Below are 22,716 nucleotides of genomic sequence, written 5' to 3'. Positions count from 1 at the left end.
TTAACGATGGACGCTATGCAATTAGAACGGTGTGGGGTTGGACTGTGAATGGGCCACTGAAAGGAGATCATAGAGATGGAAGAAACTGTACACAGCCAAAGCTGACAGTTAACAGAATCTCAGGTTTGGTTTGTCGAGCGAAGACCACAAGTTCATGGAGCTGGTAACAAATTCCTCAAAACTGGTGGATGGCCACTTCCAGATTAGTTTACCTTTGAGAAAGAAAGAGGTTATCATGCCAAAGAATAGGAAAATTCTGAACAGCGTACTCTAAATCGAAGGAAGAGGTTTAAGAAGGATTTGTCATTTCACACTGACTACACAATTTCCTTGAAGGATGTCATCACCAAAGGTCATGCCAAAAGAGTGCCAGCAGAGGATTTGGAACACAGTGATGGGAAGGTCTGGTATATTCCGCATCATGGCATTTAACATCCCAGAAAAGGGAATCTTTGTGTTGTTTGATTGCGGAGTGACGTTTCAGGGAATATCACTTAATGCTCAGCTTTTACAGGGACCTGTTCGTACTAGCTCACTGATTGGAGTCATAACCAGATTCAGAAAAGAACCAGCAGTGATCATGGCAGATACTGAATCAGTTGAAGTACCAGCGGAAAACTCCACAGTTAATTCCATCTATGGTCCGTTAGCAATCTTCAGTCCAGTGGTCTCTGCTAAGAAGATCCTGCAAGATCTATGTAAGAAAAGGCTTGGCTGGAAGAACGCTGCCAGTTGAAGACTTTGAGGTTGTTAGATGTTTGAAACCCCTGAATTTTGGAGAAGCTGCTGCACAGTTACACCACTTCAGAGACGCAAGCGAAGCTGGCTGTGGAGCAGTGACCTACCTATTGTTGCATAACAAGTGCTCTCAGGTGCCCAGTCTTTTATCATAGGAAAATCGAGGGTAGCTCCATTGAAGTCAGTTTCCATCCATCATATGAAGCTCACCACTGCTACGATGGCAAGCCATATTGTAGAGGAAAGAGTTGCACACATAATTCATCATTTCTTGTCTTGGGCCTGTTAGAGGAAGACAATGGCATGGATTCTTAGATTTAGGAACCTGCTCTTGTTTCTTACTCGGAAGAGGAAGCAATTGAATATCACTCTTGCTCAGTCTGACTTGGATGAAGAACAACAAAGGTATTCTTTGGAGAGAGAGAGACTGCGAAGGCCAAAGATCAGACTGGCCAAGGTTGTCTCTCGGTGGAGGCGCTCAGGGAGGCTGAAAGGGTGATCATTGGGTTTTGCCAAAGAAAGAGATGAATTCTCAAGTTTGCAAAGTGGGGGGGGGGGAAGGTGTGAAAAGGAACAGCCATATTTTCAAGTTCAATATAGTACGTGAAGATGGTGTCTTGAGAGTTGGTGGATGGCTTAGTGGGGCAGCCATGCCTGAACAGTCTAAACATCCAGCTACACTGGCAAAGGATCTTCATATCTCAGACATCATTCTGAGGTACATAATCAAGAAGTGGGTCAAGGAGTATTTACCACAGTTATAAGAACGTCAGAAATGGCCAGGTATAAAATGCAATCTCCTCCCAGGAGACACAGCGCCTTGAAACTCATGGATCATGGGAAGAGTCATTCAACTTTTTCCAGACAGAAGAGGATTTGTGCAGCAGGTGTGCATCAAGACCAGCTGTCTGGAAAGGCCTAGGACCAAGATCTGTCTTCTACAGATGGCAGAGGTTTGAGGAGTTTCAGCTCTAGAAGCTTCATGACTTTGAGCTAAAAGAGAGTGGTGATCACTCTGTACTGCGGTCCTCTGGCCTGGATGACTGTTGCATGATTTGTCTGGAAGAAGAAAGAATGAGGACATTTGTATAAATGTTAAGATGTTTATCCTTGAAGATTTGTTGTCTCCTATTTTAGCAGTACGTTGTTGTAATTATTGTGGTGTAATAATTAACGGGCTGTGATGTTGGACCCATGTATCTATTTTCTGTCCATTGGAGGCACGTATCTATTTTCTGTCTCTCTTGTATTTTGTGGCACGTTTATTATGGTAATCTGTCACCTGGGTTGGGGCATGGTAGAAGCAAATGAGTATAATTACCTATTCATGTTTAGTTAGTTGTTTAGTTTAGGCTAGTTGAGAGGGTTGTAAGTCAAGGGGGTGACTTTTTTGTTGACTGCTAGTTTAGTATTGCTATTCAGTTAGTTCCACAAATTGGGATGTTATTGGAATGCTAAGATTGCTATATTGCTAATCTAGTTTCATTAATTTTTTTTATCAATTCAGGATTGTTCAACTTTGCTGGTTTCATCTCCTTCCCTCTCACCTGGTTTCACCTAGCACCTGCCAGCTTGTACTCCTTCCCCTCCCCTACCTCCTTTTATTCCAGTCTTGGTGAAGGATCTTGTCCTGAGATGTTGATTGTTCATTCCTCTCCAGAGGTGCTGCCCTGGTGAGTTCCTCCAGCTTTTGTGTGTGTTGCTCAGGATAAAAGTGGAGGATGGTAGCTAAAGGAGCATTTTCCTACAAAATCAGGATACTGTAGAAGCTGGAACTTCTAAACTAAACCTAAAAGCTTTAGAAAACCAGGTGCTACATTTGTGAGGAGAGATATTGTTTTAGGTGAGAGATCCTGAGAGCTAATGTTTCAGGTGGATGCCTTCATCAGAGCTGGGATAGGTTGGAACTCAAACAAGAGATAGAAAAAGAGGAAAGGACAAAAATGGAAAGTCTGTGATAGGTGAAATAGAAAGATTAAGTGACAAAAGGGATAATAGTACGGGGTGAAATAAAAGGGTACGAGGAATAAATCTGGCATGTGTGAAATGTGTAATGTATTCTGGAAATCTGAAGCAAATATGTTAATCATCAAAAACCTTTGAAGGAGAGGACTGAGATTAAGAGAGAAAAAACAGGGGAGTCTAGTACCAAAGGACACAGCCTCAAAATGGAGGAGCATCCATTTAGAATGGAGTTGAGGAGGAATACCTTCAGCCAAAGGGTGATGAATCTGTGGAATTCATTTCTCTAGGTAGCTGTGGAAGCCATGTAATTGGGTATATTTAAGGTGGAAGTTGATAGATTCTTAATCTTAATTAGTCAGGGTGAATAGCCTGATTCTGTTCATATCTCTTACGGTCTGACACTTCTTTTCTCTGTCAGGTATGGTGGAGGGGAATCCACAGTTGAAGAAAAACAGATGCGAAGCATGTAGGAGATTGCTTTGTGCTTTGTTCAGAGCAGATACAGTGCAGTTAGAGAAACTGGCAGCATTTTTCATAGTCTGGTGGTTGAGCTTTCTTAACAAGTTGTTGTTGTTGGTTCTTTCCACGCCTCGTGGCGCACCAGGTGGCAACTTTGCCCTTCTTTAGCATTTTTTCCTGTTTTTTTTTAATGAGGCCGAGTTGCTAGCTCGACACTCAACGTAGCATGGACGGAGCCAGCCAGATTTGAACCAGGGAACACTGGCCTTGAAGTCTGGTGCTGTTACACCACTGGCTGGCTTCTCAACAAGTGCAATGCTGTAACTAATCATGGTAATTCCACTCATCCTTTGAAAAGCTAAGTCTATTTTTTTTTCCCCTTTGATTTCGCAACTGCTGTTATCTTCGGCTTGTACTGGGATGTTTGCGGCAGCAGTTGCAAGGGTATTGATTCTTAAAGTACTGGAGCATTGAGGAAGGAGAAGAGGACAAATGGAAATCCAGCTGAGTGATGTTGGGGGACCTACAGACTCACTCACTTTCAAGGACCCTTTACAGCTTAGAAATAGAATCAGGTTTATTATTACTGATGTACATTGTGAAATTTGATGTTTTATGGCAGCAGTACAGTGTAAAACATAACATTTATTATAAGTTACATTAAGAAATGTTAAAAATTCAATAGTGCAGAAAGAGAACAAAACAGTGGGGTATTGTTCATGGTTCATTGTTCATTCAGAAATCTGATGGCAGAGGGGAAGAAGCTACTCTAAAACATTGTGTGTGTGTCCGGAAGCTCCTGTACCTCCTCCCTGATGGCAGTGATGAGAAGAAGGCATGTCCTGGATGCTGAGGGTCTTTAATGATGAGTGCCACCTTCTTGAGGCACTGCCTTTTGAGGATGGCCTCGATGGTGGGGAGGCTGGTGCCCATGATGGAGCTGGTGGAGTCTGCAGCTGTTTTCAATCCTGTGCATTGGTGCCTCTGTACCAGACAGTGATGCAGCCAGTCAGAATGCTCTCCATGGTACATCTGTAGACATTTGCGAGAGTCTGGCCATATACCAAATCTCCTCCAACTCATATTCGCAGTTTTATTTTGGCAGAATTTGTCTTCTTTTGCCCATGGGTTGCTTGTCAGTCTGTTTCTGTTCATGTATAGATTTTGTTTTTTTTTGTTCCCTACTAATGCTTGCAAGAAAATGAATCTTGGGGTAGAAAATGGTAACATATACATTCTTTGATAATAAATTTACTTTGAACTTTAGGCATTGCTTATGTTCTTCTAATTTTGTTAAGCAAAGTTTGTCAGTACCACAATGATTTAGGAAAGTAGTCAATTTGTTCTGCTGTTGTGACTTGCAATTGTCACACATGGGACTGAATCTTGACATTCAGTCTTTCAATTCATTGGTAAAATAGCAAAAAGGTTTTGACCTTTTCCTTTTGTACAACGAGGCATAATTTTTTTTTAAAAGGCTGTAGCATGTTCTGTTTGGCATGTCTTGATGGCATGAGCATCGATTTCTCCAACTTCTGGTAATCTTTCCCCCTCCTCCTCTTATTCCCACTCTGGCCTCTTTTTTTCTTTTCCTCGCCTGCCTAGCTTCTCTCTCTGGTGTCCCTCCTTCCCTTTCTCCCATGGTCCACTCTCCTCTTTTATCAGATTCCTTCTCCAGCCCTTCACCTCCTAGCGTCTCACTTCATTCCCTCTCCCCCACCCACCTGGCTTCACCAATCACCTTCTAGCTTGTCCCCCTTTCCCTCCCCTCACCTTGTTATTCTGACATATTCCCCTTTCCTTTCCAGTCCACTGTTTAGTCATCCAGAGATACTGCTTCACTTATTCAGTTGCTCTGGATCTCTATCGTTAGCAGAATCTCTTGTGTTTATGTTCTATTTACTATTGTAAGCCGCTGATGGAATTATTAATCACGTGACAATTGTTCTGGCCTTGCTGTCTATTAAACCTGTGAAGAATAGACCGGTAGGACTAGATCTGTTCCTCTTTATTTGTTGCTTTTGCTCTCAAAATTGACCTCTCATTTTCCCTAAATGGTTAAATTTGCCCTGAAGCCTGATTTCTCTTCCAGTGAACAGTCTGAATTAAAAGCAGTATTGTGGTATGCCAGCCGGGCCTATGAAGTCGACCCTGTGTGGCTGCTTTTTAGATAAACTTGTAGCGTAAATGAGCTTCACAATGGTGATCAGGCCTTTATATGACCTCAACACAATTTTTGTTTGCAATATTTAAAAATATAGTCTGCATGTTCTGGCAGTGTGGTGCTATAGGATGTCTACTGGGTTTTAGTGCATTCTAGCTACAGAGGTTACAGGGAGAAGGCAGGAGAATGGGGTTGAGAGGGATAATAAATCAGCCATAATGGCTGAAAGGCCTAATCCTGCTCCTGTGTCTTATGGTCTTATATTCACTGTCATAAGACGCTTATGCACAGTTTCTGGTCATAGATGACTAAATTCGTTGCTTAGATGATGAAATTTCCAGTTGAATCTTTTCACTGTGATTGGATTAAGCTCTCTTTTTACACATTGCACAGGTGAATTGTGATTTTATTAAACGTAAGGGGCGGAAATTAAGAATCATTCCATTCTGCTCAGTCAGATCATGGCAATTAATAGTTTGCAAATCCAGAAGAAACGTAAATTTTAAATTAAGTCTCTAAGAATGGTTGATGATATGAGGACCAGGTGTTAGCTGAATTACTCAGAGGGAATGGGCAAATAGTGTGAGTCAAGACTGAGGTGATTCAATGTGAAGTCTGCAGACAGTTAAGTTACAGTGGTATGAATCCAAATTTGCACTGGTGAAAAGCCAGCCCCTGCAATGAATTCTGTGTGTATCAGTGCCAACTTGGAATACAGTAACTCGCATTAGTAATGCGCTTCACACTCTGCTAGGAAAGATCTGGCACATTTCACAAGGAGGCAAACTGATGCACCCAGCAGGAAAAGGATGAAGTGCAGAGCTGTGAGTCCGGAATGAGTGAGGAGATCCAGGGCATTATCACGAGGTGGGACTTCGGAGGGATTTGTTAAGACAGGGGAGTGTGCCGGCAAGGTTTTGAGCAAGAGAAAGCAGGTGGGACTTAAAGTGACAGACAATGAACTTGCTTCCAGCAGTGGAAGGTACCACTGGATGTTGCCAAGCACAGAGTCTGGGATTTGGGTGGATGGATTGTGTGGTTAGAGGGTGGATCCAATGATTAGTAATCCAGAATTTTTACAGAAATGGTGCAGACATTAATTATTGAATTAACTGTAAAATTGAAGAGAAGCAAATTTGGTGCATGTTAGAAATTCTTTCGATATTGTTACCTATCCCGTGAGCATGATGTAATTATCTGGTGAGCATTAGGTCATTATCTCATGATGGGCATGACGTAATTGTCTCATGATAGCGGGGTGATGTGATGTGATGTCATGTGATGGCAGGCTCCATCCGGTATAAAAGGGAAACCACAGTTTGTTGCGTAGATGTTTTTTTGTTGAGAGTTACAGTCAGTGGTTACAAAATCGGAGAAGGAGAGGGAGAGAGAGAGAGAGAGAGAGTGTAAAGAATTTCCAACTTTTGAGCGAACCCTAAGGATTGGGGTTAATCAGTGGCATTCGGTGCATTTCAGGGGTGACTGACACTTGGTACCATCCATACGTGGCACGCAATTTTGTTAACCCTTACATGGTTTGGGTGTTGTGCAGTGACCACTTCCGGCGAAAGGTCAGTTACCTTGAGAAAACTCACTCTTCCTGGTATCTTCTGACAAGGCATTTCTCGGCTGGAATCTGCATCAGCAGTTTCTTCTTTTCTTCCTCGCAAGGTTCGGGAACTCCTCTCATTTATTTCATAAGTCATATGGACTTATTAAACTACCACCTTAATACTGTGCTTAAGGTAGGATCTGTTAAGAATTGTATTTAAGTTCGACTGTTTGATAACTATAGATGCATAACACTGTTGACTTCCGTTTAAATTAGTCGTTTGTTTACTTTTCGATGCTTTTGAGTAGAGGTTAATAAATTTCATTGTTTATTTATAAAAACCTGACTCAATTTCATATCTATTTCTGCTGGTTTGTGACAATATTGCATATCATTAATGAAGATATACAGTAATAAAGGACCTACAGGACATGGCCTAAGTGATTGATGGGAATTGGGTTGAAAAGCTCCAATCCATTGAGCAGTTACTCGTTGACGTGTGGTTCACAATCTGACCTCCATACGAGCTGACATGAGATGGAGCTCAAATAAATGTTACAAAACGGGGATTTTGTAAAAAAGGAAAAGTCTGTGAATGAGATGAACAAGAAAGGTGATAGTGCAGAGTGAAAAAGAATAGTACCTTGGTGTAAGTCTGGAAGAGGTGTACATGCAAAATGATTATATGAAATTTGGAGGGAAGGGTTACTTACATTGATCTTGGAGCAGCACAAAATTGGGGGCTGAAGGGCCTATACTCTTGTACTGTTTTATGAAATTGCTGGAGGCATGTGGAATGAATGCAGAAACGAGGTAAAAATGTTGATCTGAAATTGTTGAATTATTTTAGAAGAATATGGGGGCGTGATCTCGTTGAAACCTATCAAATATTGAAAAGCCTAGATATAGTGGACATGGAGAGGATGTTTCCAATAGTGGGAGAGTCTAGGTCCAGAGGGCACAGCCTCAGTATAGAAGGATACCCCTTTAGAACTGAGATAAGGAGGAATTTCTTTAGCCAGAGGATGGCGAACCTCTGGAATACATTCCCAGAGGCGGCTGTGGAGACCAAGTCCTTGGGTATATTTAAAGCAGGGTTGATAAGTTCTTGCTCCTATGTCTTGAGGTCTTATGGAGACTGAGTCCTTTGTCTGAGATCTGTAATTGAGAAGGGTAGAGGAATATTGGTACTGGCATGTTTCAGTTTGGTTTACACTGGATAGTAGAAAATGTTTATCACTTCTATGACTTGGTTGGAAGGTCACAGTCAAAACCTGTTCTGAAGGTGAGGCTGGATGTCTTTTCTGGAAGCTGATCGTCACTGAAGGGGAACCTCTAGCTAATTTAGATGACAGATACTTAAATTAATCCAAATGGGTAGCATTAGAACCTGATACAGGGTATGACCCAAAAGATCAACAATTCCTTTCCTCCCGTAAATGCCGCTCGACTCGCTGAGTTCTTCCCGCAGATTGTTTGAGATGGAAAGTGATGTGGATCAGACTTGATGGGCTGAATGGACTAATTCTGCTCCTTTGTATTATGGTCTAACAAAGAAAGAGAGTCCTAGTTGCAATTTTTTTTGGGTTAGTTTGGTGACTAAATGATTTGCAGTTTAGTGGTGTAACTATTTTGTAGTCTTTGATGTTAGGCTCTACCAGTACATGTAGGTGGTGTCTTAAAGGACAAATGAGAGGAACGATCAGAAGATACCCGAAAACCTAATGCAATACTGTTTGTCCAAGAGTTGTAACTTTGAAAGAGTGTTCTATTAGTATCTTAAGAAGCCTATTTTTCAAGGTGATTTTAGGGTTTTTTAAGAAAATCCATTTTTAGTGTAGTTTAAGAATGTCTGCAGGTTTCCCTCACTATCTGAAGGTAGAGCGTTCCTATGAAACCGTTCATAAGCCAAAATGAAGTAAAGTGAAGAAGCAATTACCATTAATTTATATGGGAAAAATTTTTGAGTGTTCCCAGTCCCAAAAAATAACCTACCTAATCATACCAAATAGCACATAAAATCCAAAATAACACTAACATATAGTAAAAGCAGGAATGATATGATAAATACACAGCCTATATAAAGTAGAAATAATGTATGTACAGTGTAGTTTCACTAAACAGAATCGGGAAGATTAAGCCAAAACCGATTTGTAGAAAAAAATCACACACCTGCCCGCGCAAGTCTTCACGGTCATGGTAGTCTTTCTCAGGGTAAACTTTCTCAAGTTTAAAGCGGGCATCTTTTTTTGTAAAAGTGAAAATCCTCTTTCAGTTAGCGAAAACAGGTACTAAATGTAGGTCTTCCGTAAAAGCGAAGTGGCATAAAGCAAACGTTGGTAAAGCGGGGGACACCTGTATTTTAATTGCTCTATTGCCCAAGGTATTGTTTGAATGAGGGATTAAATAAGCCATTATATCTCTCTTTCGTTAAGTGCTTGTCAAGCAATAATGGTAGAAATGTTATTTGAGAGAGTGCTTGGAAAAGCTGCACTGCTCGCTTGCATCATAGATTGTTGCAGTTCACTGAATGTGAAGTGTTCGGATGGAGTTCTGTGGGAAATGATATGGCATTTCATTGATATAAATCTTCCACTGAGGTTTTAAACATTTCTGTCCTATGTAATAAATGTTAGTGGTTTTGAGCTTGGAGTAAGATTATATTTTGGAATGGTAAGAACATTTATGTTCAATGCAGGTGATGTTTATTTGAACAGCATCTGCTTGAGTGAGTCAAATAATACCCAATCAGATCTGGCAGATTGGAGTCTTTCTGAATTGAGTCCAGTTGGACAAGTGTAGATCACTTTACACAAGGACTATTTTGGGATACCAGATGTTACCCATATAAATTAACCTTCTGTAACTTATGTTTTGCATCACATAAAACAAGACTACAGTGTAAATAAATGCACTAATTTCGAAGTGAATTAGCTGATAAAGGTAGTGAATAGGTGAACCATGACATGAAAATAAAAAAGGCCCAGTGCATCTTTGCTGGGGAATATACTTAATTTCTTCATTTGACCTGAGGCTTCTATCTTAGGGCAAAGGTTGCCACCTCCAATTGTATGAGGTGTTTCTCGTTGTGTGGGCACGTGGTCAAGTGGTTAAGGCATTCGAATAGTGATCTGAAGGTCGTGAGTTCGAGCCCCAGCCGAGGCAGCGTGTTGTGTCTTTGAGCAAGGCACTTAATCACACAGTGCTCTGCGACGACACTGGTGCCAAGCCGTATGGGCCCTAATGCCCTTCCCTTGGACAACATCGTTGGCATGGAGAGGGGAGACTTGCAGCATGGGCAATTGCCGGTCTTCCATGGAGAGTGAAGACTTTCCAGCGCAGATCCATGGTCTTGCAAGACTCACGGATGCCTTTATTTATTCTTGTTAGCCATATTTGCATATATTGGTGAGCACAAGATTAGGCATGTTTGTGATGTACAGTAATCATAATCAGATTTCTTGCCTAGGCTAACTTTTAAAGAATGACTACCCTCATTCAAATAACAATCCCTTGGTCCAGGAGCAGGTCAATAGGATAGAATAATAGTTTGGCACAGACTAAATGGGCCAAAGGGCCTGTTTCTGTGATGTAGTGTTCTATGACTCTAAGCATTATAAAGCAACAAGGTATGATTAAAATTAATGGAACATAAACCTATATTCAGGGATTAAAATCGTTCATCTTTTTAAATCCCTCGGCCACTTTTTATACTCCTGTTTATACTTATTTTATTTAGCGAAAGTGCAGAGTCAGCCCTTCCACTCCTTCGAAACACGCTGCCCCAGCAACAGCCGACAAACCCGATTAATCCAAACCTAATCACGGGACAGTTTGCAATGACTAATTAACCTACCCTATTTCCATTTTATCCTGGCACCAGTGTGTATGCTTTATTATTGATTGTCATCTTGGTTGAACCTAAGGCTCCTTGGTAGATTGAACACAAATTTGTACAATCAGGGAACACTTGTGACCATTCATACTAGCATATCCACGCTGAAACAGAGCTACCCACTTATCACATAGCCCTGCAGTTATAATTTTTCAAGTAGACAATGAGTTGAATATTTTTCCATTTCAGGCATTGAATTACTGAACCCCGCTGCCATCTGGATGAAAGATTTTTCTCACATCCCCTGTGATCCTTTTCCCATTTTGTTTAATTTTTTAAGTCCCATGGATTTTCACCAAGGGAAGAATTTCTTCCTGTTTATCTGGGGTTCTCATTATTTAAACACTTTGATTAAGTCTCCCATCAGCCTTCCTTTTTCCAAAAGAAATAGTCGCAATTTATCCTGTTTTCTTCATTGACAAAATTTTCCAGTCCTCATAAATATTTTCTGCATCCTGTCCAGGCATTCACATCTTTCCTGCAATGTGGTGGTTTGAACTGTACAGTACTGTGCAAAATTCTTAGGCACATATATATGCCTAGGGTGCCTAAGACTCTTCCACAGTACTGTGGTAATTGTTTGTATTGCACTGTACTGCTGCCACAGAAAAAAAACACATTTCATGACATCTGTGAGTGTTGATAAATCTGATCCTGATGTGGGTTTCTATTTGGGACTGAGAGTGGGAAGGGGGTAGAGAGAGGGGAATCATGGTTGGGAAAAGGGGAGGGAGCGGGAAGCACCAGTGATCAGTAAACCAATTGTTTAGAGTCCAATGACTTTGCCTGTTGTATCAGGGCTGGGTGTGTGTGTACCCGTATCACACCCCTCCCTGTCACTCCTTCTCTGTCATCCTTCCCACACTCCTCCAGCGGCCTTCCACTCTCGCCATTCCCAACATTCTTTGCTCCTGCCAGATTTACTAGCTCACTCTCCGCTCCACTTTGACAAATATAGTACTGTGCAAAAGTCTTAGGCACCTTAGTTAATTATATGTGGCTTATTGTTTTGCACAGTTCTGTATACCATACACAAATGGTGCCTTGTCTAATATTTTACATTATTCTAGCATGTTATGTATAATTTTAGTATAATCTCCCTGCTCTAGAAATCAGTGTCTTGGTTGATAAAGACCATCAACCTAGGTAACTTTTAACACCTTATCTACCTTCACTGCTTCCTTAAAGTTGACATACCCTTCCGAATCCTCCTCCAGACTTCTCAACTTACTCCCATTTACTCCATAGATCCCCTGGCTTGGTGCACCTTCCCAAATATAATACCTTACAATTCTGTGGATTAAACATTTTTCTGCCCACTGACTAGACCACCTATATCTTTTGAAGTTGAGAGCCGCCTTCCTTCCTGTTAATGAGCGAGCCAATTATTGCACCATTTGAGAATGTTAATTTTTGTTGCATATATCAATGATTGAAGTCTAATCATAGAGCAGAGGACCTGAACCTACTGGTAAAATCCTCCCAGTCATAAAACCCACTGTCAATCACTACACCCTGCAACCTGCTACTGAGTCAGTGGCTTAGATCTCTCGCGTTTCTGCCTGGCCTGCCTAAAGGTCCTTGTCATATGTCTTGCTGAAATGTATGAATACTACATCAGAGCCCCTGTCCTCATCAGCTTTCCTTACTACCTCTTAAAACACTTAATCAAGTTTGTAAGCCATAGGGTGCCACCGTAGTCACAATAGGGCATCTCGGGGCATCAGGACTTGTAGTTCAATCCTGAAGTCCTCTGTGAGGAGTTTGTGTATCCTCCCTGTGGAATGCATGGGTTTCCTCCCAATGTGCAGGTTTCCTCCTACAGTCCAAAGATGTACAATTAGTACGCTAACTGGTCATTGTAGATTGTCTCATGATTATTTTATTTCGAGATACAGCGTGGAATAAGCTTCAAGCCGTGCCACTGGCAACCCCCAACATTTAACCCTTGTTTAATCACAGGACAATTAGGCTAGGGTTAAATGGGTCACTGGCAGCGCAGCTTAAAGGACTGGAAGGGCTTATTCTGGCTTACCTCGAAACAAAAGATCAATAACTCCCCTTAGTAAATCCACATTGACTGTTTCTGGGTAATCTGCATTTCTTAAATGAATGTTATATTTTTCCTTCAACTTGTTGCCAATAATTCTTCCATCAATAAAGTTAAACTACCTGTAATTACTCCATTCCACACTTTCTAAACAAAGGTACAACATTACCATCATAATTTTTTTTAGCTGGAGGGGTTACAAAATGATGATCAGAGCACCTGCAGTTTGCTCTTTATTTATTGCAACATTCTGGAATTTATTTCATCCTTGCACAGTAATTTATCTACTTCTAAGATGTTAAGAAAGCTATACTGAATGCAGCGTATGAATTCTGTGCCCTTTGTGCTGTCTATTAACATCTGTGTAATTAAAATTCCCCACCATTATTGTCCAAATACTTTTGCACTTGCCAGAAGTTACTGTTTACTGCAAATTTACTGTTCCATTTCCCTCGTCTATAATACACTTCTAAGAAGGATATATCAGTCCGAATGGAACTGCTTTTTTTATTCTTTAGTTTATCCCACGTAGCATTGCTTGAGGAGGGTTTTAACAAATCATCCCTTCTCACGGCTCTGATTGTTTCTTGAACCATATTGGCACCCTCTGGTTTCTTGCCTGAAAACCCTGTAATCATGAATGTTAAGGTGCCATTCCTTTTACTCCTTAAGCCATGTTCACAATAGTGATAATATCATACTTTCATGTGTTTTTAAGTGTTTTCAGCTCATTTGCTTTGTACACTATACTTTCTGCTCAACCTATTTTCATAAGACATGACTTCTAGTCCAGGCAGCATTCTAGTAATTCGCCCTCTGCAACCTTCTCTAAAGCTTCCACATCCTTCCTATTATAAGGCAATCAGAACTGAACACAATATTCCAAGTATGATCTAACTAGGGTTCTGTAGAGCTGTAACATCCTCGTGGCTCTTGAACTCAGTCCCTTGACTAATGAAAATCAGTGCTCCATATGCCTTTTTAACAATCTCTGGATTATTTTCACTGGCATCCTCTCCCCCCCTTGCGATGGCTGCAGAAGTGGATGATAGCACACATGAATGCTTGGTTAGAAAGATGCTGCAAGACAATAGGATTCTTGGGATAATAGGAGTGGGTCTGGGACAGGTGGAAAACAATGCACATCGGAAGGGGCTGCATCTCAACTGTGTTAATGTTTCCTGGGACAGTTTTTGGGGAGAATTTACACCAGGTTGACAGCAGGATAGAAATCTGAGGAAAGTTTCAGAAGGGAAAAAAGCAGGCCTAGAAATAAAAGACAGGTAATTATGGAGTGCATTAATTAATAGGAAATTGATTTTAGAGTAGTTTAAAAGATCAGCAAAATATATTGTGCAGTAATGTTCGATAACTACTTCTGAGATTCTACTTCTTATTGCTTTTATTCACTTTATAAAATACAGTTCTGATTTGCTCCATGACCTCTAGCTATTTATTTCCTCCTTCAGAATTTTCTTGCAGTCGCTCATTGAGATGTTGGAACTGGCAATGGGAAAGCAATATATCAACCTGGAGTTACATTTGTAGCCCTACAAGTTCCTGTCCACTCTCCTAACTACACAATGCCGTATACCTACTGCTTCTGTGAACTCTCTTTCCTCAATGTACAGCTGTGACACCCTTGGTGCTATGATCTGGCTTTGGCTACCAACCCCTAGAAGAATGCTCTGCAATCAGTATTCAGAACCGAATACTAGTCCAAGAGTAAGCTAGCCTTGGGGGGGGTTTCCTGAACTACGCATGTCTTTGTCTCCATGTCAGTTGCTCAGACCCCCTCAGTCAGCACTCTCTTGACCTTTGGGGTGACCGCTTTCTGAAACGTGCTGTCTACTAAACAATGAAATAGTTTGTACTGATGTAGCTGTACTCAAGCTGGATAAACTGTGGGTTGAGCATCTCCAGCTGAAGACACTGTGGTTGTTCTGAATGTGCATTCTGTAGGTCTAACGTGCCCTGCCATACCTCTACTTATTAGATTAAACAGGGGACTTGGTATACTCTTCCTATTAACTAACTTATTGATCTACTGAACCAAATGCTTGCATACACATATGAAGGGCTGTCTCCTGAACTCCTTTTAAGGTCAAGGGATCGCTAATTACAACACTTTTTTAAACTCATCAAATCTGTCTCCAGCATATCTTTAAAACTTGGAGGTCTTTGTTTCCTGTTCTCCTCTAATTCAAAGCAGGAATTGGAAGAATTAAAGCATACTCAGATGTTAGAAAATTGTTCATAAAATATAGAATGAATTTGGCCCCATCGAGTCTGTTCCACCGTTCCATCAATGCACCCCAACCCCATTCTCAAGTCAAGTCAAGTCACTTTTTATTGTCATTTCAACCATAACTGCTGGTACAGAACGTAGCAAAAATGAGACACCATTTTCCAGGACCACGGTGCTACATGAAACAATACAAGAACTACACTGAACTACGTAAGAAAAAACACAAAAACTACACTGGACTATAGACCTATCCAGGACTGTATAAAGTGCACAAAACAGTGCAAGCACTACAATAAATAATAATAATAAACAAGACAGTAGGCACAGTAGAGGGCAGTAGGTTGGTGTCAAGCCAGGCTCTGAGTATTGAGGAGTCTGATGGCTTGGGGGAAGAAACTGTTACATAGTCTGGTCGTGAGAGCCCGAATGCTTTGGTGCCTTTTTCCAGATGGCAGGAGGGAGAAGGGTTTATATGAGGGGTGCGTGGGATCCTTCATAATGCTGTTTGCTTTGCCTCCTCATTGAATTTTACTCAGATTGCAGTGGGCAGATTTCACTAGGTAGCATTTAGACAGAGGGGAGAAGGGTGAGAGGTGCATGTGTCTTGGTCTGGGTGAAACTGCAGATTGTTAAGAAATACCGTTTCTCAGCAGTTTGATTGGCTTTTGGATGTGCACCTTGGTCTGACATGTAATTTACTCCAAGTTAGTAATATAAGTGAAAAATAGTCCTGTCAAGATTTTTCTCCAGTTGTCTTGTGTTAAGCAACATTTTGTTTTGAGATACTTACAATTATTTTAGTTTTTCAAGGTTATTCCCTCAGCTGACTTTGTCACATAATCCCTTTTGATTAAGGGAAACTTAATTTTAATCAGGTTCAGGAAGAGTGACTAATGTTGTCCTTTTGTTTAGTTGGAAACTGACTGTAAGGATTGAAATGTCTAATCCCAGAGAGCATACATTTAAGGTGAGAGGGGGTAATTTCAAAGGAAATGTGAGGTGTTGTAAGTTTTTTTACACAGAGAGTGTTGGGTGCCAGGGATGGACTTGCCTGGGTGGTGATAGTGGCAGATACTTTAGGGACTTCTAAGAGATGTTTAGATGGGCACATGAATATGATGGAATTATAAGGATATGGCCATTGTGTGGGCATTAGGGAATAGTTTAATTGGCCTTTTGCTTCTTAATTTATTTAGTTTGGCACAACATTGTGCGCCAACATTGAGGACTCAACATTGAAGCTTTTATTATGTTGGATGATACAGTTCATAGAGCCAACAAGAAATTGGCTGAGATTTGATAGAGGTGCACAAAATTATGAGGGGTATAGATAGGATAAGTGCAAACAGGCTTTCTTCCACTGAGGTTGGGTGAGACTAAAAATAGAGGTCATGAGTTAAGGGTGAAAGGTCAAATGTTAAGCGGAACTTCTTCACCCAGAGGGTGGTGAGAATGTGGACCAAGCTGCCAGCAGAAGTGGTGGATGCAGGTTTGATGTCAACATTTGTGAGAAACTTGGACAGGCACATGGACGGGAGGGGTATGGAGGGCAGTGGTCCAGGTGCCTGCTGATGGAACTAGGTGGAATAATAGTTTGGCATGGACTAGGTGTGTCAAAAGGCCTATTTCTGTGACACCATGACACTATAACCCCCTACTATAGGTGTTTAACTGGTTCTAAAATACTTAATATGACTTAACCTATTCATTTGAAATGTTCGACAAAGTAATGTGTTTCTTTTTTGTGAATTTGGAGAACTTGCTGAAATGTGAAATACCTTCCTATAAAGAAGGTAAAAAAAGGAAAATATGAGATTGAATGCATGTGGCGTACTCCTGTACTCTCTATTTACATTTACATTCCAAATTGCCCAGTTGCATGGAGACCTACAAGGAGGCTCCCACTGACCATCTTGAAACTTTGCTGCAGAAACTTGGAGGAATTGGAAAAATAATAATTATAGGCATTCTCGGGTGTTAGTTATTTGTCTTGATGACATAGAAGCAGAATTAGGCCATTCAGCCATTTGAGTCTGTTCCTGCATTCCATCATGGCTGATTTATTATCCCCTTAACCCGATTCTCCTGCCTTCACGTTACATTGTATTTCGATTGCGGTGGCCAGATGTCATTAGTTTTCACTTAGACAGAGGGGAGAAGAGCAAGAGGTGCATGTGCCTTGGTCTGATGAAGACTGGCAAAGGTGAAACTGCAGATTGTTTAGAAAGACTTTTTCTCTGTAGAGTGACTGGCCTTTTGGTGTGCATCATAGTCTGATATGTAAAAAAAAACTACTTCAGGCCTCCAGTGCATTATGACTAGAGGCTTGAAAAATAAATAATTTCATGGCCTGGTGAGGTAATAGGGTGGCACTATAGGGTAGTGGTTAGTACAAAGCTTTGCAGTACAGGCGACCCGGTTCAATTCCTGCCGCTCTGCCCGTGACTGCACAGGATTCCTCCGACAGTCCAAAGACTTATCGGTTGGTAGGTTAATTGGTCATTGTAAATTGTCCTGTGATTAGGCTAGGGTTAAATCTGGAGTTGCTTGATGGGTCAGAAGGGCTTGTTCCACACTGTGTCTCAATAAATAAGTAAATCCATTATAATACAAGTCATGCCTTAGAGTAATAGTCAGTAATTACCCAAAGTTTCATTGCCAACATATAGCACCAAGGAAAATCTGAAACAGTGACCAAACTAACCTAGGAGCTTTGCAGATTCCTTAACTACCAGATGGTCTTCTGATTAAATAATACACCAAGTAAATTAAAATATCATAGTATTTCAGCATTCTCAGTGAAGTTTTGATTTTACTGTTCTGTTAAAAAGTAGTACTATCTTCTTCCATCCTGTTTAAAGTATGCATTTGTTTTAAAATCAGTGCTGCATAGCAAATACAGCTCTGTTAAGAAATTCTTCAATCTAGCATCCAGTCAGAACGACCTACTTTTTTGTTGGCATTCATGATTGCAAATTCTTAACAATTTTTTGCTTGTACAATCAAATTAGAATATAGAACAGCGCAGCACAGAAAGTGTCCTTTGGCCCAAGATATTGTGCCCACTTTTTAACCTACTCCACAATCAATGTAGCCTTTCCCTCCTACATAACCCATAACCCTCCATTTTTCTTTCATCCTTCTTAAACTCTCTTAAACTCTTTTAAACTCTTATATAGAGGTGGCATGGTAATGTAGCAATTACAAACCCTATTTCCAGAAAAGTTGGGATATTTTCCAAAATGCAATAAAAACAAAAATCTGTGATATGTTAATTCACGTGAACCTTTATTTAACTGACAAAAGTACAAAGAAAAGATTTTCAATAGTTTTACCGACCAACTCAATTGTATTTTGTAAATATACACAAATTTAGAATTTGATGGCTGCAACACACTCAACAAAAGTTGGGACAGAGTTAAAATAAGATTGAAAAGTGCACAGAATATTCAAGTAACACCGATTTGGAAGACTCCACATTAAGTAGGCTAATTGGTAGCAGGTGAGGTATCGTGACTGGGTATAAAAGTAGTGTCCATCAAAGGCTCAGTCTTTGCAAGCAAGGATGGGTCGTGGCTCACCCCTTTGTGCCAAAACTCGTGAGAGAATTGTTAGTTCAAAAGGAACATTTCTCAACGCAAGATCGGGAGTACTTCAGAAAACCATTGTCACTCAACACAGTCCGTTGCTGCATCCAGAAATGCAACTTGAAACTGTATTACGCAAGGAGGAAGCCGTACATCAACTCTATGCAGAAACGCCAGCGAGTTCTCTGGGCCCGAGCTCATCTCAGATGGACCGAAAGACTGTGGAACCGTGTGCTGTGGTCAGATGAGTCCACATTTCAGCTAGTTTTTGGAAAAAATGGACGTCGAGTTCTCCGTGCCAAAGATGAAAACGACCATCCAGATTGTTATCAGCGAAAGGTGCAAAAGCCAGCATCTGTGATGGTATGGGGGTGCATCAGTGCCCACAGCATGGGTGAGTTGCATGTATGTGAAGGTACCATTGACTCTGAGGCGTATATTAGGATTTTAGAGGGACATATGTTGCCATCAAGGCAATGTCTCTTCCCAGGACGTCCATGCTTATTTCAGCAGGATAATGCCAGACCACATTCTGCACGGGCTACAACAGCGTGGCTTTGTAGACACAGAGTGCGTGTGCTTGACTGGCCTGTTGCCAGTCCAGATCTGTCTCCTGTTGAAAATGTATGGTGCGTCATGAAGAGGAGAATCAGACAACGGAGACCCGGACTGTTGAGCAGCTGAAGTCTTATATCAAGCAGGAATGGACAAAATTTCCAATTGCAAATCTACTATAATTAGTATCTTTAGTTCCAAAATGATTAAAAAGTGTTATTAAAAGGGAAGGTGATGTAACACAATGGTAAACATGCCTCTGTCCCAACTTTTGTTGAGTGTGTTGCAGCTATCAAATTCTAAATTTGTGTATGTTTACAAATACAATTAAGTTGGTCAGTAAAACTATTGAAAATCTTTTCTTTGTACTTTTGTCAGTTAAATAAAGGTTCACATGAATTAACATATCACAGATTTTTGTTTCTATTGCATTTTGGAAAATATCCCAACTTTTCTGGTAATGGGGTTTGTAGTTAGTGCTTTTACAGCACCAGCGACCTATGTTCAGTTCCCAACCACTGTCTGTGGGGAGTTTGTATGTTCTCGCCATGACTACACTGGTTTCCTCAGGGTGCTCCAGTTTCCTCTCTCATTCTAAAGACATATGGGTTAGTAGATTAATTTTCATGTGGGTGTAATTGGGCAGCACGAGCTCGTTGGGCCGCAGGAACCTGTTACCATGCTATAAATAAGTATGAAAAAAAAATCTCCTTAATGTATCTGCTTCTACTATCTGCAGTGCTTTCAGGCACTTACCACTGTGAAACAAACCCACATCTGACATCTCTAGACTTTCCCCACTCAGCTTAAAATGATGTCCTCCGGTATTAGCTTTTGCCACTCTGGGGGAAAAGGGTGCTGTCTATGCCTCTCAAAATCCTATACATCTCTATCAAGTTGCCTCTCATCTGTCTTCGTTCCAAAGAAAAAAGCCCTAACTCGCTTAACCTTTAAATTATTAACATGTAAGCCATGTCTACTGTACTTCAGCTAAGCCCCTCGCCAGGTGCAGCCATGAGTACGTCGCCAGGCAACGTGCAGTGGAAGGCTCTTGTTGGAAAAAGGAAAAACAGTTGTTCCAGATCTGAATCCATTGTATTTCATAGACTAAATTTAGCAATTATGATGGTGGTTATTTATCATGGTGTTAGCTTTCCTACCCGTTATTGTTCGAAGTTTCTTTCCAGATGTTTTAAGCAATCCTTTGTCAGTTATATTTATTAAATTTTAAGGTCCAGTTCCTCTAGCATTTGGCAACTTCTTCAAAATAGTAATTAGTTCTCTGTTTTAGGGAAAAATGTGGATTTCAGTTTGTGCCGTAAGCTGCTTTTCTGTCAAAACTTGTAATGGAATAAGAAACCAGGTGCATTTTTCAAATGATTAACTCTTGTTTGTGATTTTAGCATAACCTAAATAATTTCCAAGCTGCTGCACCTCACAATGAGACTAATTGAATGTGATTAAGAGCGGGAAGCCCAGTTGATACCATTCAGTCCCTCAAACTGGAAACGCTGGATGAGCTTTGCTGCAGTTTTGGCTGAAATCTCCTACCTTCACTTTCCCAAGAACCAGAGTGAGAGAATACGAGACCAAAATACTGCTGGTTGTGAAAGTGGAGCAAGATGGCACTGGTGACCAATGGTGACGTTTTATGGACAGCGCACAAAACTGCTAGATTATCCAGTAGATCTACTTCTTCTGAACTATGATTGCTGCAGTCTGCAGCCTGTAATTTCCCTTTTAAAGATGTACTTTTGAACCAACTAAACAATCTGGCACTTTTGCCGTCTCCTGGGGGATTTGGCAAACTATACTCTCAATAGTGCAGGTACGGCCGGGATGGCCGTTGCTGGGAGTAAACGCTGCACTGAGGACTGACAGCAGAAGGCGAACGCATGGGTCATTCCCAATACTCCGTGCTAATTAAAGCATCAGACAAGAATAAAATCGTCGAGGACAAGAGCGGAAAACGAACAGGTGTTCAGCGCTGTCTGCCTGTGTTTGACCGGTCTCCGTCTCTTCTCACTGCTACCATCAGGCGGGAGGCGCAGGAGTCTTGGGTCCTACGCTGCCAGGTTCGGGAGCAGTTGTTGCTCTGTGGCCATCAGGCTTCTGGACTGGCTTCATTCGGCTCAGCCGTGGATCACTTTTGGGAACTCTGCAGTTCATGTTCCATGTGTTTCTGTTTCTTTTCACTATTTGCACGATTTGTCCTCTTCTGCAAATTGGATATGTGGCGGACTTGTGTGTGTTTTTATTAGTGATTCTATTGTGTTTCTTTGTTTTGTGAGTGCCTGCGAGTAGATGAATCTCAAGGTTATATACGATACACCATGCTTTGTTGATAAATTTGAACTTCTAATTACAAAAATATGATTGAAAGTACTAGAAATGAATAGCAGATCAGGCAGCATCTATGGAGCAGGAAACACCAAACCTTTCAAGATCAGTTTCCTCAGAATCTAATTGACACATCTGCATAGCTCAGTGCAACATGAGTAAGTGCCTGGAGCACTGAATGAGATGCCTGAAAAAATCACACTTGCCCGATCTGTCTGTTTGAAACAATATTTTGAACTACATGCCCTTACATAAACATTCCGATAGCATTTGGAACAATTTTTTGTCTTTCATCCTCTGCAAACCTCAGTACTTGCAGCTACACTAATTCCTACTCACTATCCTATGTATCCTCACTATGAAACTCTTAGAAATTCTTAGCCTTGTGTTCCCTCTCTATACCTGGAATCTCTTTTGGCCCTGTTACTATCCAAGTTTTTTGTACTGCTTCAATTCTGATCCCTGAATTTCTTCACTTTGTCTCCTTATCCTCTCCATGGCTGCAATGCCTTTAACTATCACAGAAAATCAAAATATTCTATTGACAGCCCCCTTGCGCTCACCTCAAATTTTGTCAGATTATGTACCGGTGAGGTACCCTGACTGTTTTTCTACATGAAGGGCACTGTGTAAAGGTAAGGATGGCATGGTAGTGTAGCAATTCGTGCTTGGGTTTACAGCACCTGAGATCACCGATTGGGGTTCGATTCATGTGACTGTAAGGAGTTTGTGCATTTACCCCATGGCCACGTGGCTTTCCTTTGGGTGCTCCACTTTCATCCCACGTTCCAAAGAGGCATGGTTAGGCTTGTGAAGTTGTGGGCGTGCTGTGTTGGCGTTGGCACTGGAACTGTGGCAAAACTGAGCTGCCCCCAGCGCAATCCTTGCTGATTTGATTTGCTGCAAGTGAAACATTTCACTCAATGGTTCAATGTACATGTGACAAAATTAATCTTTTACTTCATGTATCTTTTGTCTCTTTGAAGCATCAGTTGTAGAAAGTGGTGACTAACTACAGCAAATTTACTCCTATGTTAATAGGTTGGGCTTTATCAGAGGGGATCTAAATAGACAATGGGAATTACTGTATGTGGGGTTTCCATCCAAAATCTGGAAGTTTGGATTTCCTTGTATTTCCTTTGATTTTGACTGCACTACTAGCA

General features: G+C 41.0%; 1 protein-coding gene across 5 annotated transcripts in view; it reads left to right on the top strand.

The window, feature by feature from the left end:
- The window catches only part of LOC134353136 (transcriptional regulator Kaiso-like), a 49,168-nt gene that overhangs the window by 7,540 nt on the left and 18,912 nt on the right, over positions 1 to 22,716 (top strand). Inside the window, exon 1 of one of the 5 annotated variants that reach the window (XM_063061082.1) lies at positions 5,448 to 6,997. The exons of the other annotated variants lie outside the window; for them this stretch is intronic. The gene's annotated coding sequence lies outside the window, so the exon portion shown is untranslated. Of the gene's footprint in view, positions 1 to 5,447; positions 6,998 to 22,716 lie in introns of those variants that run through there. 5 annotated transcript variants of the gene reach the window in all.

The sequence above is a fragment of the Mobula hypostoma genome, chromosome 10 (assembly GCF_963921235.1).
Source record: "Mobula hypostoma chromosome 10, sMobHyp1.1, whole genome shotgun sequence".
Classification (NCBI taxonomy): Eukaryota; Metazoa; Chordata; class Chondrichthyes; order Myliobatiformes; family Myliobatidae; genus Mobula; species Mobula hypostoma.
The sequence above is the reverse complement of the archived record's forward strand: the minus strand, read 5'-3'. Positions and strand labels throughout refer to the sequence as shown.